This window comes from Schistocerca piceifrons, chromosome 1 (genome assembly GCF_021461385.2).
Source record: "Schistocerca piceifrons isolate TAMUIC-IGC-003096 chromosome 1, iqSchPice1.1, whole genome shotgun sequence".
Classification (NCBI taxonomy): Eukaryota; Metazoa; Arthropoda; class Insecta; order Orthoptera; family Acrididae; genus Schistocerca; species Schistocerca piceifrons.
The window spans coordinates 1,225,630,519-1,225,646,955 of NC_060138.1; positions in this window are offsets into that span (position 1 = coordinate 1,225,630,519).

A 16,437-nucleotide genomic window follows, 5' to 3' on the forward strand; every position below is an offset into this window, starting at 1 on the left:
ACTTTAGCTTCAGTGACTGATTGCAGGACGGCCGTGTTGGAAATAGATTTACATTAGGTAATGCAAATAGAGAACGGTTACACTTTCATCCAGTTTCGCAAACATTTTGAACCTTTCAATTATGTTCGTCGAAGAGGCTGCTGCTTTTTAATCAATTCTTATAAATTTATGTATTAGGAAAACTTTCCAGTTTTATCAGAGAGATGTAAATGCGAGAAGTAAATACGGAAAGACATTATATAATGGTGAAGAAACCTGAAAATTGTTCTGTACGGGACTGTATGTTGATAAGGCAAAATACAGGATGTAACGCATATAAATGCAGATATTCTTGTGTGTGGTACCTCAATATGTACATAGATGAGGGTGATGGCTGTTTTTTCTTTACATCAAACATTCTTCTCACTAAGACGACACAAACTTCACTACCTCATGTTTTCTGTAAAGTCGTTAAGTGGACTAAACGCGTCAGTATAGACTGATCTTTTTTCATCCAAACATCCCCATTTCAACACTTGAACTGCTGCTCAGGGGTAAACAAACGTTAATGGCTTGCTCTTCCCACGTGTACTTGGGAGGTACTAATCAATCTAGAAACATACTACTCATAATAGTCATAAATTTTTAGCCTGCAAATGGAGTAATTGTTGATGTAGTGTTAGTCAATACACTGTCTGCAGTCATCAATAATAATATCCGCATTTACACTCGTTACGCCCTGTATATGGGAGGAGAATGTGCAAGACAAGATTTGGCAAGACATGAAGATGAAATAAGAACTACAAAAGTACCTGACAGTCACTTCCAATTAAAGTCGCAAAATACCGTATCAATGTGCTTAAACGGTGCAGGATAAACTATATGAAAGCCTGAATTTTGCAACACAAAATTGTGCGGAATAAGATTTTTCAGGTACCCTAGATATTTGTGTAAATGAGCGCTTTTTACAATCAGGAGTGTACGAATTGACGAAAATCACGTTTAAATAGCGTAGGCAAAATATTATGAAGGTCTTATTCAAGTACTACATTATAATAGATAAATCGGACTATTAAATTAAAATAAATGTGGCTATCAGTAAGATGATTAATCAACAGAGAGAAAAATTATGCTGTAGCGTTCAGTTTTACCAGCTGGTCGGACGCGAATGATGCCTATAAAAGCTGCGACTTCACCGAATGGAACCTGATCAACATATTTCACCCTTAATGCATGCCATTTATTCATACGCATAAAACCAGATATTCCATCGTTTGACCAATTGTGTTGAATGTATCTGCTGCGGAATTAAAGGTATTTCAAAGACATAAAAGATAAATGCAATGTACACTGAATGAGAAGAAAGAAACTCATTTAAAAATATTTTTCTGTTTTGATTTCAGACACGTTGTATAAGAATTTTGTCACATTTTCGCCTCAGATAACTGATACACTAATGTTAACACGCTACGGTCGCAGGTTCGAATCCTGCCTCGGGCATGGATGTGTGTGATGTCCTTAGGTTAGTTAGGTTTAAGTAGTTCTAAGTTCTGGGGGACTGATGACCTCAGCAATTAAGTCCCATAGTGCTCAGAGCCATTTGAACCAATTTTGTTAACACTGATACAAATACGAGGTGTGGCTAGAAAAAAACCGGATTAGTACTGGTGAAACAATAAAACGAATGCAATAAGGCTGAAAGTCGCGTGGCCTGTCACGTGACTCTCGCTCCGCCTACTGCTCGAGTTTCATCCGCCTCCTGCACTCAGTCTGCCCGTGGCGTCTGTTTTAAGTAGTTGACGTTTTGTCTGTGCGTCTGAAAATGTTAAGTGTATAGAAAGAACAGCGTGTTAACATCAAATTTTGTTTCAAACTAGGAAAATCTGCAAGTGAAACGTTTGTAATGTTACAACAAGTGTACGGCGATGATTGTTTATCGCGAACACAAGTGTTTGAGTGGTTTAAACGATTTAAAGATGGCCGCGAAGACACCAGTGATGACACTCGCACTGGCAGACCATTGCCAGCAAAAACTGATGCAAACATTGAAAAAATCGGTAAACTTGTTCGACAAGATCGCCGTTTAACAATCAGAGCAGTGTCTGATTTAACAGGAGTTGACAAGGAAAGTGTTAGGCAGATTCTTCATGAAAATTTCAACATGAACAAAGTGTGTTCAAAAATGGATCCAAAGTGTCTCACAATTGAACAGAAGGAACGCTGAAGAATGATTTGTTCTGACATCCTGGAAAACATTGAAAGTGATCCCACCTTCTTACAAAATGTTATTACTTGCGATGAATCGTGGTTTTTTACTTACGATTCCGAAACTAAACGCCAATCGATGCATTGGAAAACTCCTGGTTCTCCACGACAAAAAAAAAAAAAAAGCACGAATGTCAAAATCGAAATTCAAGGCAATGATGATTTTTTTTTTTTTTTGACATCAATGGGATTGTGCACATTGACTGGGTACCAGAGGGACAAACAGTGAATCAGCATTACTACATTAGCGTCCTGGCTACCCTACGTGAGCGAGTACGGAGAAAACGGAACGATTTGTGGAGACAAAAGTCATGGATCCTTCACCAAGACAATGCCCCAGCTCACAGTACGTTGTCAGTGAAGACGTTTTTGGCAAAACACAACATTCCCATCTTAGATCATCCACCCTACTCACCTGATTTGGCCCCCTGTGACTTTTTTCTTTTCCCTAAAGTCAAGTCAGCTTTGAAAGGAACTAGATTTGAGACTGTTGAAGCAGTAAAAGAAAAAGCGACGGAAGTAATGTATGGACTTACCGAAAATGATCTGCAGCATTGCTGTGAACAGTGGAAAATTCGTATGGAACGGTGTAGAGACCGAGGAGGAGAGTACATTGAAGGAGATAACATGAAATTGTAAATAATTGTAAATAAATGTTTTTCCAGCATCAGTCCGGTTTTTTTCTAGCCGCACCTCGTAATATGGGTATTCACATCAGTATCATCTTATAAATATCCTAGTTTTCCTCCATAGAAAGTATATACTATTTGATACAGCCATTCAGTTAAATACAATTTTTTGAATTGTGTGGTGACGGTGTGCCAAAGCGAGCTACGGTACGGACAAACATCTATTGAACGGACGGTAAATACTACCACATATTAACCGCAGGCCTACGTAGCTTTAATTAACGAAGCTGAATTTGTTTCCGCTTTAAAAAGGATGAGGAGAAACTATAGTGCCACATTTCCTTCGTAACTAAAATGAGACTGGATAACCATTTAGAAAAATATGTAAAAACTAATGACTGGAAACGAGAATAAGTTCTCAAACTGCGTTGTGAATATCTAAATAAAACTAATTTGCTAAAGTGAACTAGTGAATGTAATTTATTTTCTTCATAGAAACTAACCCTTTATCTACTCGATAAACTCTTCTCTCTCAAGCCGGAAAGCCATGTTAGCAATACATAGTTTCCTAGTAGCGAGTTAAAAATATTTGGCGTGGGGACAGTGAGAAATTCTCCTTGTCCTGTGTCAGGTAGATGTACGTTTTGTGCAGTATACCTCACCGTAAGGTATTGTATATCGGAACATATTGGACCGTCGGCCAGAGGCAGGGGATTTTCGCACCAGTCTGCTGGGTAAACCCGCTTTCACGGAAAGCTCCCGACCCAGTTGGCGGGGTACCAGGCAGGGCTTAAGGGTCCACGCTTTCCTTTCCATACAGCTTAGCCTCCCCGAAAGCGCTCCACAGTTTGGGAGGGGTGGCCAAAGAGACTTTTCGGACTCCATTCTGCGCTACGCACAGTACATCACGTGGCTTACATGCGCAGTCGCTTGCTGTCAGCGTTGTATATCCTGAACGCAGCCAGGATCTACCTGCGAATGAGCAGTGCTACAAAACAGAAAAATATTCTTATAAATATTTCGCTCAATGCAACGATAAGTATCTTATCACTATCTTGATAGAGAGATTTCGTGTGATAATGTGAGGCGTCTGCTTACGTGCAGAATGCTTCTTGACTTTGAATGTTACTGTGAAGTGCACTTCCATCGTCTAGACTGAGTGGGGCCGCCAATGCCTATAAAGATACTTACACGAAGTTTGTTTCATTGATACACATTAAAACACAACTGGTCAGACGGAAATTTAGTAAGGTGGAAATCGAATAAAATTATGTCGCAACTAAGGCGTTTTGTGTGAAGTGGTTCTATTTAAAAATCTACCTAATAAATTACGTGTGAAAATGTGTGGTGCAGCACACATCAGTGTATTCAAATAGGATAATTTGTCAAACAAACAAACAAAAAAACCAAAACTTCACGAAATATTAATACAAAGCCGCTTTGTGGGCATAGGCTATCAATTATTATAAGCAAGAAGCGTGACGTACTGTAACCAGAAAAGAACTTTTTCAATCATGACTGCCTAAAGAAGTATTTGCCATGGTAAAGAATATCTTAACCTACTAGCATTTCCATGTTCTAAAGCACTCTGCCCAAAGGTTCCGTGCCACGGAGCAAGGTATATGCCTTATCCTCTATCACCAGCTATCCTGAGTCAAGATTCCGTGCCCAGGAGCAGAGAGGTACTCAAACACTTCACAAAAACCTAATAATTGTCGACATGGACACCTTTCAACAAAAATGGGCTAAGCTACTTTGTCAAGTAAATACACTAACGTATAATAGGTGACTGACAAAAGTTAGTCACTGGAGCAGACGACATTCTCTCAAAAATAGTGGAGTCCTTGGGAAAGCAGACGATGAAATAGCTGTCCCAAATGGTGCGGAAAATACAGAGATATTCTTATCAACGTTTAAAAACCTCAGAAGGGATGTATATGACGTTGAGCCAAGTCATTTAATATAAGACACACGGAGATGCAAATGTCGGGAAATTCCACAAAGGTGGATGACAAATGTGGAAGATCTGACGTCAACCGATAACGTATTCACCGCATGTGCAGTGGTTGGACATATTGGTTTATCGCACCTGATCTTCCAAACAAAATTTAAGTCTTCATACTGGTGTGCCTCTATGAGCACGTGAGCGACTTTAGCTCAGGGTTCGAGGCTTGCGTCTGGCAGCCCGAACTGTTTTCATTGCGTTAAACAGTTAAGTGTCTAGAATGAGGTAAAATTCATTATTTTATTTACCGGTCTCGTGGTCTCCGTTGGCTTATAGCAAAGTACAGTACAACGAAACCTACCGCATTGTGTCACAAGAAAATGGATATAACTTTCAAACTTTGTTGTCACCAGTAAAAGAACCACGCTTTCTTTACTAATAATGTCTGTAAACAAAAGAAAGAAGGGTCAACAGAAAAGAAGTACCAAAAACAAGAATAGATTTTACTTGGTTAGAGCGAGGGCAATGATTTTGTAACTTCTACTTTTACAGCAGATCGTATTTACAAAAAGTGTTCGAAAGTTGCAACGTTTGCTCGAATGCAAGCTATTGCATTGCTGAATCATCCCTTCACGCCCACACTCAAGCGCTGGCCATTTGTCGAGGTACTTCACTTGGTGACGTTGCATGTTCAACAATTGTCATCCATTTTTGGGGTATTTCTCGACGTATGTGACTCCATTTGTGACCCCATTTGTCTCAGGTTAAATTACTCACCACAGGGTCATCTACCTCGCTTCCAGGTACATATTCGACGATCGCTGTGCACAATGGGATCGTATGAATTCAAATGTTTCAAATGGCTCTGAGCACTATGGACTTAACATCTCAGGTCATCAGTCCCCTAGAACTTAGAACTACTTAAACCTAACTAATCTAAGGACATCACACACATCCTTGCCCGAAGCAGGATTCGTACCTGCGACCGTAGCAGTCGGGCGGTTATTGACTGAAGCGCCTAGAACCGATCGGCCACTGCGGCCGGTCGTATGAATTCCAATGTAATTGACATAAGTGGCTAAATAGCGTCAGACTATGAGTTTAATCAGTAATGGTATCCAGATACTGACGTGAATTATTTACAATTGGATGGAAAAACTGATAAATACACTAACCTAGAAAAAGATTACTTAGGGGAATAACATACATGGCAATAAGAATGCTCCGACTTTTCTAGAGGGTAGACTGAAGAAAAGCAAACACTGCCTTCATAGGATTTGTAAATTTAAAGAAAGTTTTTGTCAAGACTGACTCGAATAAACCCTTTGGAATTCTTAAGATACCAAGGATAAAAAGGAAGCGAACGGCCGTATACAACTTGTACGGAAACGACGCAGATGTTATAAGAGTAGTAGAAGAGCAGGGAATGACGCAGGATTTAGCCTGTCTCCCGTCTTGTTCAATTTGCGCATACAGTGAAGGAAACTAAAAATAAGTTAGGAAATGAAATTACAGTTCAGGGAGCAAAAATAAAAATTTTGTGGTCCAATAATGGACTTATAATTCTCTGAGACTGATAAGAACTTAGAGGAGCAGTTGAACGGAATGATTGTGCCTTGAAAAGAGGTTATAAGATGTACTTCAACAAAAGCAAAACAAGAATAATGGAATGTAGTCGAATTAAGTCGGGTGACGCTGAAGGAATGACGTTAGGAAATGAGATACTAAAGGTAGTAGATCAGTTTTATACATGCATCTACATCTATATGGTTACTCTGCAATTCAAATTTCAGTGCCTGGCAGAGGGTTCATCGAACCATTTTCAAACTACTTCTCTACCATTCCACTCTCGAATGGCGCGTGGGAAAAAGGAACACCTAAATCTTTCCGTTCGAGCTCTGATTTCTCTTATTTTATTATGATGATCATTTCATCCTACGTAGGTGGGTATCAACAAAATATTTGCGCATTGGGAAGAGAAAGTTGGTGATTGAAATTTCGTAAATAGATCTCGCCGCAAAGGAAACCGTCTTTGTTACAGTAACTGCCACCCTAACTCGCGTATCATATCAGTGACACTCTCACCTCTAATGCCGATAACACGAAACGAGCTGCCCTTCTTTGCACTTTTTCGATGTCCTCCGTCAATCTTACCTGGTAAGGACCCCATACCGCGCAGCAATATTCCAGCAGAGGACGGACAAGTGTAACGTAGGCTGACTCTTGAGTGGGTTTGTAGCATCTTCTAAGTGTTTTTTTCAACAAAGCGCAGGCTTCGTTACGCCTTCCCCACAATATTACCTATGTGTTCTTACCAATTTAAGTTGTTCGTAATTGTAATTCCTAGGTATTTAGTCGAATTGACAGCCCTTAGATTTGTGCGATTTATCGTATACCCAAAATTTATCGGATTTCTTTTAGTACCCATGTGGATGACGTCGCACTTTTCTTTGTTTAGTGCTAATTATTTGAATATTGAAATAACTGAAGCGAGCTGACAGCAGTAGCAAGACAGAGCTGACAGCAGTAGCAAGAGAGGCACTTCTGAGAAAGGTATTTGTTAATCCATATATACACTCCTGGAAATTGAAATAAGAACACCGTGAATTCATTGTCCCAGGAAGGGGAAACTTTATTGACACATTCCTGGGGTCAGATACATCACATGATCACACTGACAGAACCACAGGCACATAGACACAGGCAACAGAGCATGCACAATGTCGGCACTAGTACAGTGTATATCCACCTTTCGCAGCAATGCACGCTGCTATTCTCCCATGGACACGATCGTAGAGATGCTGGATGTAGTCCTGTGGAACGGCTTGCCATGCCATTTCCACCTGGCGCCTCAGTTGGACCAGCATTCGTGCTGGACGTGCAGACCGCGTGAGACGACGCTTCATCCAGTCCCAAACATGCTCAATGGGGGACAGATCCGGAGATCTTGCTGGCCAGGGTAGTTGACTTAATCCTTCTAGAGCACGTTGGGTGGCACGGGATACATGCGGACGTGCATTGTCCTGTTGGAACAGCAAGTTCCCTTGCCGGTCTAGGAATGGTAGAACGATGGGTTCGATGACGGTTTGGATGTGCCGTGCACTATTCAGTGTCCCCTCGACGATCACCAGTGGTGTACGGCCAGTGTAGGAGATCGCTCCCCACACCATGATGCCGGGTGTTGGCCCTGTGTGCCTCGGTCGTATGCAGTCCTGATTGTGGCGCTCACCTGCACGGCGCCAAACACGCATACGACCATCATTGGCACCAAGGCAGAAGCGACTCTCATCGCTGAAGACGACACGTCTCCATTCGTCCCTCCATTCACGCCTGTCGCGACACCACTGGAGGCGGGCTGCACGATGTTGGGGCGTGAGCAGAAGACGGCCTAACGGTGTGCGGGACCGTAGCCCAGCTTCATGGAGACGGTTGCGAATGGTCCTCGCCGATACCCCAGGAGCAACAGTGTCCCTAATTTGCTGGGAAGTGGCGGTGCGGTCCCCTACGGCACTGCGTAGGATCCTACGGTCTTGGCGTGCATCCGTGCGTCGCTGCGGTCCGGTCCCAGGTCGACGGGCACGTGCACCTTCCGCCGACCACTGGCGACAACATCGATGTACTGTGGAGACCCCACGCCCCACGTGTTGAGCAATTCGGCGGTACGTCCACCCGGCCTCCCGCAAGCCCACTATACGCCCTCGCTCAAAGTCCGTCAACTGCACATACGGTTCACGTCCACGCTGTCGCGGCATGCTACCAGTGTTAAAGACTGCGATGGAGCTCCGTATGCCACGGCTAACTGACTGACACTGACGGCGGCGGTGCACAAATGCTGCGCAGCTAGCGCCATTCGACGGCCAACACCGCGGTTCCTGGTGTGTCCGCTGTGCCGTGCGTGTGATCATTGCTTGTACAGCCCTCTCGCAGTGTCCGGAGCAAGTATGGTGGGTCTGACACACCGGTGTCAATGTGTTCTTTTTTCCATTTCCAGGAGTGTAGAATAAAAAAAATACGCACAACGAAGGAATTATCCGAATGGAACGGAAATCAATAGATGTGATGTACATGTACAGACAAACAAATAGTTATAATTCGACAAATATTGGATGATTTATTCACGAGAAGAGCTTCACAAATTGGGCACGTCAGCAACACGTTGATCCCACTTTGGCCTTTGTGCAAGCAGTTATTCGGCTTAACAATGATTGACATAGTTGTAGGATGTCGTCCTAAGGAATGTCGTACCAAATTCTGTCAAAATGATACGTTATATCTTCAAAGTCCCAATCTGGTTGGAGGGCGCTGCCCATAAAGTTCCAAATGTCCTCAAATGGGGAGAGATCTGGCGGCTATGCTGACCAAAGTAGGGTTTGACAACGGCGAAGACAAGCAGCATACACTCTCGCCGAGTGCGGTCGGGCATTATCTTGCTGAAATGTAAGCCCAGTATGGCTTGCCATGAAGGGCAACAAAACGAGTCGCGGAATATCGTCGACCTACCGCTGTACTGTAATGGTGTAGCGGATGTTAACGAAAGTTTTCGTTCTATGAAAAGAAATGCCACTGCAGAACATCACTCCTAATTGTGAGGCTGTATGCGGGGCAATTGTCGAGATGGTATCCCACTGTTTTCCGGGATGTCTGCATTGTTAATAATCTGGAACTCATTGACTGGTGTAGAATTGTCTTCAGCGATGAGTGCCGCTTCAAACTGAGCCCCGATGCCTATCGACGTTGCATATACGCTGCTGTGATGCCCTCAAATCGAAACTTTTTGATTGCTGTTTATACTATATAACATGTGAAATGCAGATGGTGTATATACTGTACGTTACCCAGTGCTGACAGAGCACTGAAAGACCTGAGTCGAAACAAGGCCCCCGGAGTAGACAACATTCCATTGGAACCACTGACGACCTTGGGAGAGCCACTCCTGACAAAACTCTACCATCTGGTGAGCAACATGTATGAGACAGGCGAAATACCCACAGACTTCAAGAAGAATATAATAATTCCAATCCCAAAGAAAGCAGGTGTTGACAGATGTGAAAATTACCGAACTATCAGTCTAATAAGTCACAGCAGCAAAATACCAACACGAATTCTTTACAGACGAATGGAAAATCTGGTAGAAGCCGACCTCGGGGAAGACCAGTTTGGATTCCGTAGAAATACTGGAACACGTGAGGCAATACTGACCTTACGACTTATCTTAGAAGAAAGATTAAGGAAAGGCAAACCTACGTTTCTAGCATTTGTAGACTTAGAGAAAGCTTTTGACAATGTCGACTGGAATACTCTCTTTCAAATTCTAAAGGTGGCAGGGGTAAAATACAGGGAGCGAAAGGCTATTTACAATTTGTACAGAAACCAGATGGCACTTATAAGAGTCGAGCAACATGTAAGGGAAGCAGTTGTTGGGAAGCGAGTAAGACAGGGTTGTAGCCTCTCCCCTATGTTATTCAATCTGTATATTGAGCAAGCAGTAAAGGAAACAAAAGAAAAATTCGGAGTAGGTATTAAAATCCATGGAGAAGAAATAAAAACTTTGAGGTTCGCCGATGACATTGTAATTCTGTCAGAGACAGCAAAGGACTTGGAAGAGCAGTTGAATGGAATGGATAGCGTCTTGAAAGGAGGATATAAGATGAACATCAACAAAAGCAAAACGAGGATCATGGAATGTAGTCGAATTAAGTCGGGTGATGCTGAGGGAATTAGATTAGGAAATGAGACACTTAACGTAGTAAAGGAGTTTTGCTATTTGGAGAGCAAAGTAACTGATGATGGTCGAAGTAGAGAGGATATAAAATGTAGACTGGCAATGGCTAGGAAAGCGTTTCTGAAGAAGAGAAATTTGTTAACATCGAGTATAGATTTAAGTGTCAGGAGGTCATTTCTGAAAGTATTTGTATGGAGTGTAGCCATGTATGGAAGTGAAACATGGACGATAAATAGTTTGGACAAGAAGACAGTAGAAGCTTTCGAAATGTGGTGCTGCAGAAGAATGCTGAAGATTAGATGGGTAAATCACATAACTAATGAGGAAGTATTGAATAGTATTGGGGAGACGTTTGTGGCACAGCTTGACCAGAAGAAGGGATCGGTTGGTAGGACGTGTTCTGAGGCATCAAGGGATCACCAATTTATTATTGGAGGGCAGCGTGGAGGGTTAAAATCGTAGAGGGAGACCAAGAGATGAATACACTAAGCAGATTCAGAAGGATGTAGGTTGCAGTAGGTACTGGGAGATGAAGAAGCTTGCACAGGATAGAGTAGCATGGAGAGCTGCATCAAACCAGTCTCAGGACTGAAGACCACAACAACAACCCATAAAAATATTACAAAATTCTCTCGACACTCCACTTTTTGACTTGAGACACGAGTAATACGTGATTACGTTTCTGCTAAATTATTAAATATATAAGCTATAGTAAGGTGGTAAAAGACGTTTTCATGTGCACATAATTTCCAGATAGTAGGTCATACCAAGAGGGAATTCAACTTGTGTTTTCTTCAGTTTACGGGTTAATTCTTTCCCATGGTCTTTTAGATCAAACGAGAGAATTTATGGATTATTAGTCCCGTAAATCCACCTTTGCATTCGGAGTTTTCCACAACACTGGCTTTGAAGTGATGGAATGTGGAACTATCGTGATTAAAAGCAGTACTTACAGGCTTGTGATGAGACAACTACTGGCCTTGTAGTATGTGAGAAGAGAAATTCAAGACTGGGTTGCGGTAGACAGCTTGCCTGTGTCTGCATTAGGTTTGTTTCCAACGCCTTGAAACACTGATCTTGAATCACAGTCCAACAGTGGACTGTAGAAAGATTTTACTTCGGATAATTCCTGCAATTGAAGAGTATTTTTCTAGATTATTGATCTGTTCATTAAAACTAGGAACGAGCGATATTTAATATTGTATTGTATTGTATTGTATTGTATGTTAACTGGGGGCCTAGAAACGACGGAGAGGCTCCGTCCCCGCCGCAGCCGCAGTGGTCCACAAACCCACGGCGACCACCGCATCCATTTCACCCCTCCGCCGCCCCCCACCGAACCACTCTTCGAGGGTTACGGTATTTAATATGAGTACTAATATAACGCTGTTACTGAGTGATGCCTATTAAGCAGTTAAATAGTTGAGGTCTTCGTGGACTGGACGTTACTCGTGCGCATGCTTCGTTGTTGCTCCTTATTGTAGAGATCTAGTGTTCTACGACGTCTGCTTGAAGAGTGGGAAGCCATTCTCCTGCTGTCAGGATGGGTTGGCTGCTCCCTACCAAAGGTGAACGTCGGCACGTACAGGACTCAGTCAGCGAGATGCCAACAGCTGGTTTGCACTCTTTATTAACCGCGGGATTTCAGTTAGATTTGCCGAAGACAAGTAGGCAGATGTAGTAAGGCATGGACATCTAGCTCACGAAAAGCAAGACTGTGCTGCAGTTCTTGATCCGGCTAATAGCAGAAGTGAGGAAGTGCTATACGCCCCCATACGCCGACGCTGTCCATGTTAACTAGGCTCTGGCTCTTCTTCGTATGCCGCAGGCTGTGACAGTAATACTGGGCGGCTGGAAGCTCTGAACCTCGGGCCTCGACATACGAGTAGCACGTCCTGCAGAAATGTGGGATCCGGCCTATCGGGCGTGTCGGCCGGCCATGAATTCCTCTCCTTTGCCAACCTCTTCATTTCGCAGTAGCAGATGCTCCCTACATCTTCTATTATTGTAAAATGAATTCCAACCTCTGTCTTCCCCTGAAGATTCTACACTCTAAAGCTCCCACCAGTAACGTGAAAATTATTCCTGGCGGCTTAATACACGTCCTATCATCCTGTCCTCCTGGTCAGCGTCTTCTGCATTTTCCTTTAATCGACGATTCTGTTGAGATCCTCATCATTCCTTGTCTTGTACATCTAACTTTCAACAACTTTCTATAGCACCGCATCTCAAACGCTTCGATTTTCTTCATTTCCGGTCTGTCCGCAGTCCATGATTCACTTTCGCACATAGCTTTGGTGCAGATGTAAATTCACTCAATTTCTTCCTCAGGTTAACGCTGACGTTTCATACTAGGAGACTCCTCTTGGCCAGAGATGACCTCTCTGTATGTGTTGATCTGCATTCTAAACTCTCCTTGCTTCGTCCATCTTATGTTATTTTGCTTCCAAAGTAGCAGGAATTTCTTAAATTCGTCTATGGCGTGGTAAGCAACACCGATATTAAATTCAACGTTAGTTTCATTTCTGCTATTCTTCGTTATTTCAGTCTTTCTTCCATTTACTCTCCACCCGTATTCTCTTTCACTGAAGATAATAATGTCACCAATGAATCTTATAACTGGCGTCTTTTCACCTTGAGTTTTAATCCTACTATTGTATATTTCATTTCCGTCACTGCTTCTTGGACGTATAGACTGAACAGTAGGGGTGAAAGGTTATATCCTTATCTTACACCCTTTTTAATACGAGTACTTCATTTTGTCTTCCGTTCTTACTGTTTCCTTTGACGTTTCACATATCTGTTAGCGTATACACGTCTGATATCGTCAGCGTGGGGGTTAACTTTAGTATTATGAACACTGAATAAATTTTCACTTTCGAAGAACGTTAAAGTAATTCATTCATGTAGACGACCGGTTTTGTCAATTCTCTGCTGCCATCTTCAGATCTGCAACAGATGGGACCGAAAATGCTAGGATACAATAACTAACATAACAGTAAAATTTGAAATAAATGTAACAGAAACTTACTTAAGTTCACGTAATTACACAGTCTTCTCCTTCACTGCAGTAAGTGTTGCTCCTTATTATATGTCCATGTAGTTATCGTGAGCTATACTACAATTTGGAACGTCAGTATTAAAATAATACATATGTACACACATATTACTGTGCCAATTACAGATGCTCATATTCTTCAGCACTTAACAATGGACAGATCCCACTGTAAACATTTTTAGCTATGTGTAAGTACATCAGATGGTGCTGTGGCAGTGCCGATCTGTACTATCATCTCACCACATTAAGGCATAGATCTACTACTCCATAAAATCGCATATGCATAAATTATTGCCATAACATTTAAGCCAAGTCAGTATTCCACAATCATGGGAAACATTTATCCACAAAATCATGTGCAACGTTCATCAAAAGTAATTTGCACATAAACTTTTAATATCTTTTAGAAAATGTTTAAAAACATTTTATAAATATTCATAATAATTCTTTACCAAATTGCCCTTTATACAAAATCACAACCAATACGACAACCTATGACCATTTAAAGGCTCTCTATGTACAATTAAAGCTATCATACACTCCTGGAAATTGAAATAAGAACACCGTGAATTCATTGTCACAGGAAGGGGAAACTTTATTGACACATTCCTGGGGTCAGATACATCACATGATCACACTGACAGAACCACAGGCACATAGACACAGGCAACAGAGCATGCACAATGTCGGCACTAGTACAGTGTATATCCACCTTTCGCAGCAATGCAGGCTGCTATTCTCCCATGGAGACGATCGTAGAGATGCTGGATTTAGTCCTGTGGAACGGCTTGCCATGCCATTTCCACCTTGGCGCCTCAGTTGGACCAGCGTTCGTGCTGGACGTGCAGACCGCGTGAGACGACGCTTCATCCAGTCCCAAACATGCTCAATGGGGGACAGATCCGGAGATCTTGCTGGCCAGGGTAGTTGACTTACACCTTCTAGAGCACGTTGGGTGGCACGGGATACATGCGGACGTGCATTGTCCTGTTGGAACAGCAAGTTCCCTTGCCGGTCTAGGAATGGTAGAACGATGGGTTCGATGACGGTTTGGATGTACCGTGCACTATTCAGTGTCCCCTCGACGATCACCAGTGGTGTACGGCCAGTGTAGGAGATCGCTCCCCACACCATGATGCCGGGTGTTGGCCCTGTGTGCCTCGGTCGTATGCAGTCCTGATTGTGGCGCTCACCTGCACGGCGCCAAACACGCATACGACCATCACTGGCACCAAGGCAGAAGCGACTCTCATCGCTGAAGACGGCACGTCTCCATTCGTCCCTCCATTCACGCCTGTCGCGACACCACTGGAGGCGGGCTGCACGATGTTGGGGCGTGAGCGGAAGACGGCCTAACGGTGTGCGGGACCGTAGCCCAGCTTCATGGAGACGGTTGCGAATGGTCCTCGCCGATACCCCAGGAGCAACAGTGTCCCTAATTTGCTGGGAAGTGGCGGTGCGGTCCCCTACGGCACTGCGTAGGATCCTACGGTCTTGGCGTGCATCCGTGCGTCGTTGCGGTCCGGTCCCAGGTCGACGGGCACGTGCACCTTCCGCCGACCACTGGCGACAACATCGATGTACTGTAGAGACCTCACGCCCCACGTGTTGAGCAATTCGGCGGTACGTCCACCTGGCCTCCCGCATGCCCACTATACGCCCTCGCTCAAAGTCCGTCAACTGCACATACGGTTCACGTCCACGCTGTCGCGGCATGCTACCAGTGTTAAAGACTGCGATGGAGCTCCGTATGCCACGGCAAACTGGCTGACACTGACGGCGGCGGTGCACAAATGCTGCGCAGCTGGCGCCATTCGACGGCCAACACCGCGGTTCCTGGTGTGTCCGCTGTGCCGTGCGTGTGATCATTGCTTGTACAGCCCTCTCGCAGTGTCCGGAGCAAGTATGGTGGGTCTGACACACCGGTGTCAATGTGTTCTTTTTTCCATTTCCAGGAGTGTATATAGGTTGATTTTAATAAATTGAAGAATAGCTCTATATCTGTAGGCACAGATATCTTTAATCAAGAATACATTCAAGATATGCGCAGCAACAATGCAAGAAGGCAACAGAGAAATGACGAAACCGGTAATCTATATGAATAAATGATGTTAGCGATCTTGGCAGATGAAAATTTATGCAATTTTCATGTCTGTTATCAGTCTTTCCTTGCATCTTATCCGTATTTCTTTCCTCATACAGTTGTGAAGCTTGCACTATTTACCACTGTCATACCACTCTCAAACTATGTTTCTTTCGTTATGAGCGACAGCTTTATAAGAGCTTCCATGAGGATCGACATCTGACCGATCCTAAAATTTATTTTTTATTGTCCTTTATACTATTCTTGTCAAAAACTTGGATGTATGCGCAGTTAAGCTGCTCGAGCGATGGTTCTCGAACTTTTATATCCTTGCTATCTTCCGGAATTATACAGCGACGTGAATAGTCCTTTTCTTGCTATTTTCCTTAATTATTTCGAAATATCCGAAGGAATGTTATTTATCCTTTATGCCTTATTTGATAGCAAGTCGTCCAAAGTTCTGTTAAACCCTGAGTCCACTATTTCATTCGTATCATCTTCTATTATTTCTTCAGACAGGTACGCCCTGTCGTAGAGACCTTCCGTGCACTGTTTCCATGGGTCCACTCACTAAACTGCACTTAGCAGTAAATCATCATTGTGTTCTTAAAGCTGACGCCTTTACTTTTAATTTCACCGAAGGCTGCTTTGACTTTTCAATATAGTGAATCAGTATTTCAGGCGTGGAATCGCGGAATGTCACGGACGAAATGCCTTCAGCCGGGATCGATGAGCCAAGAAGCCAAGACCCCTGGA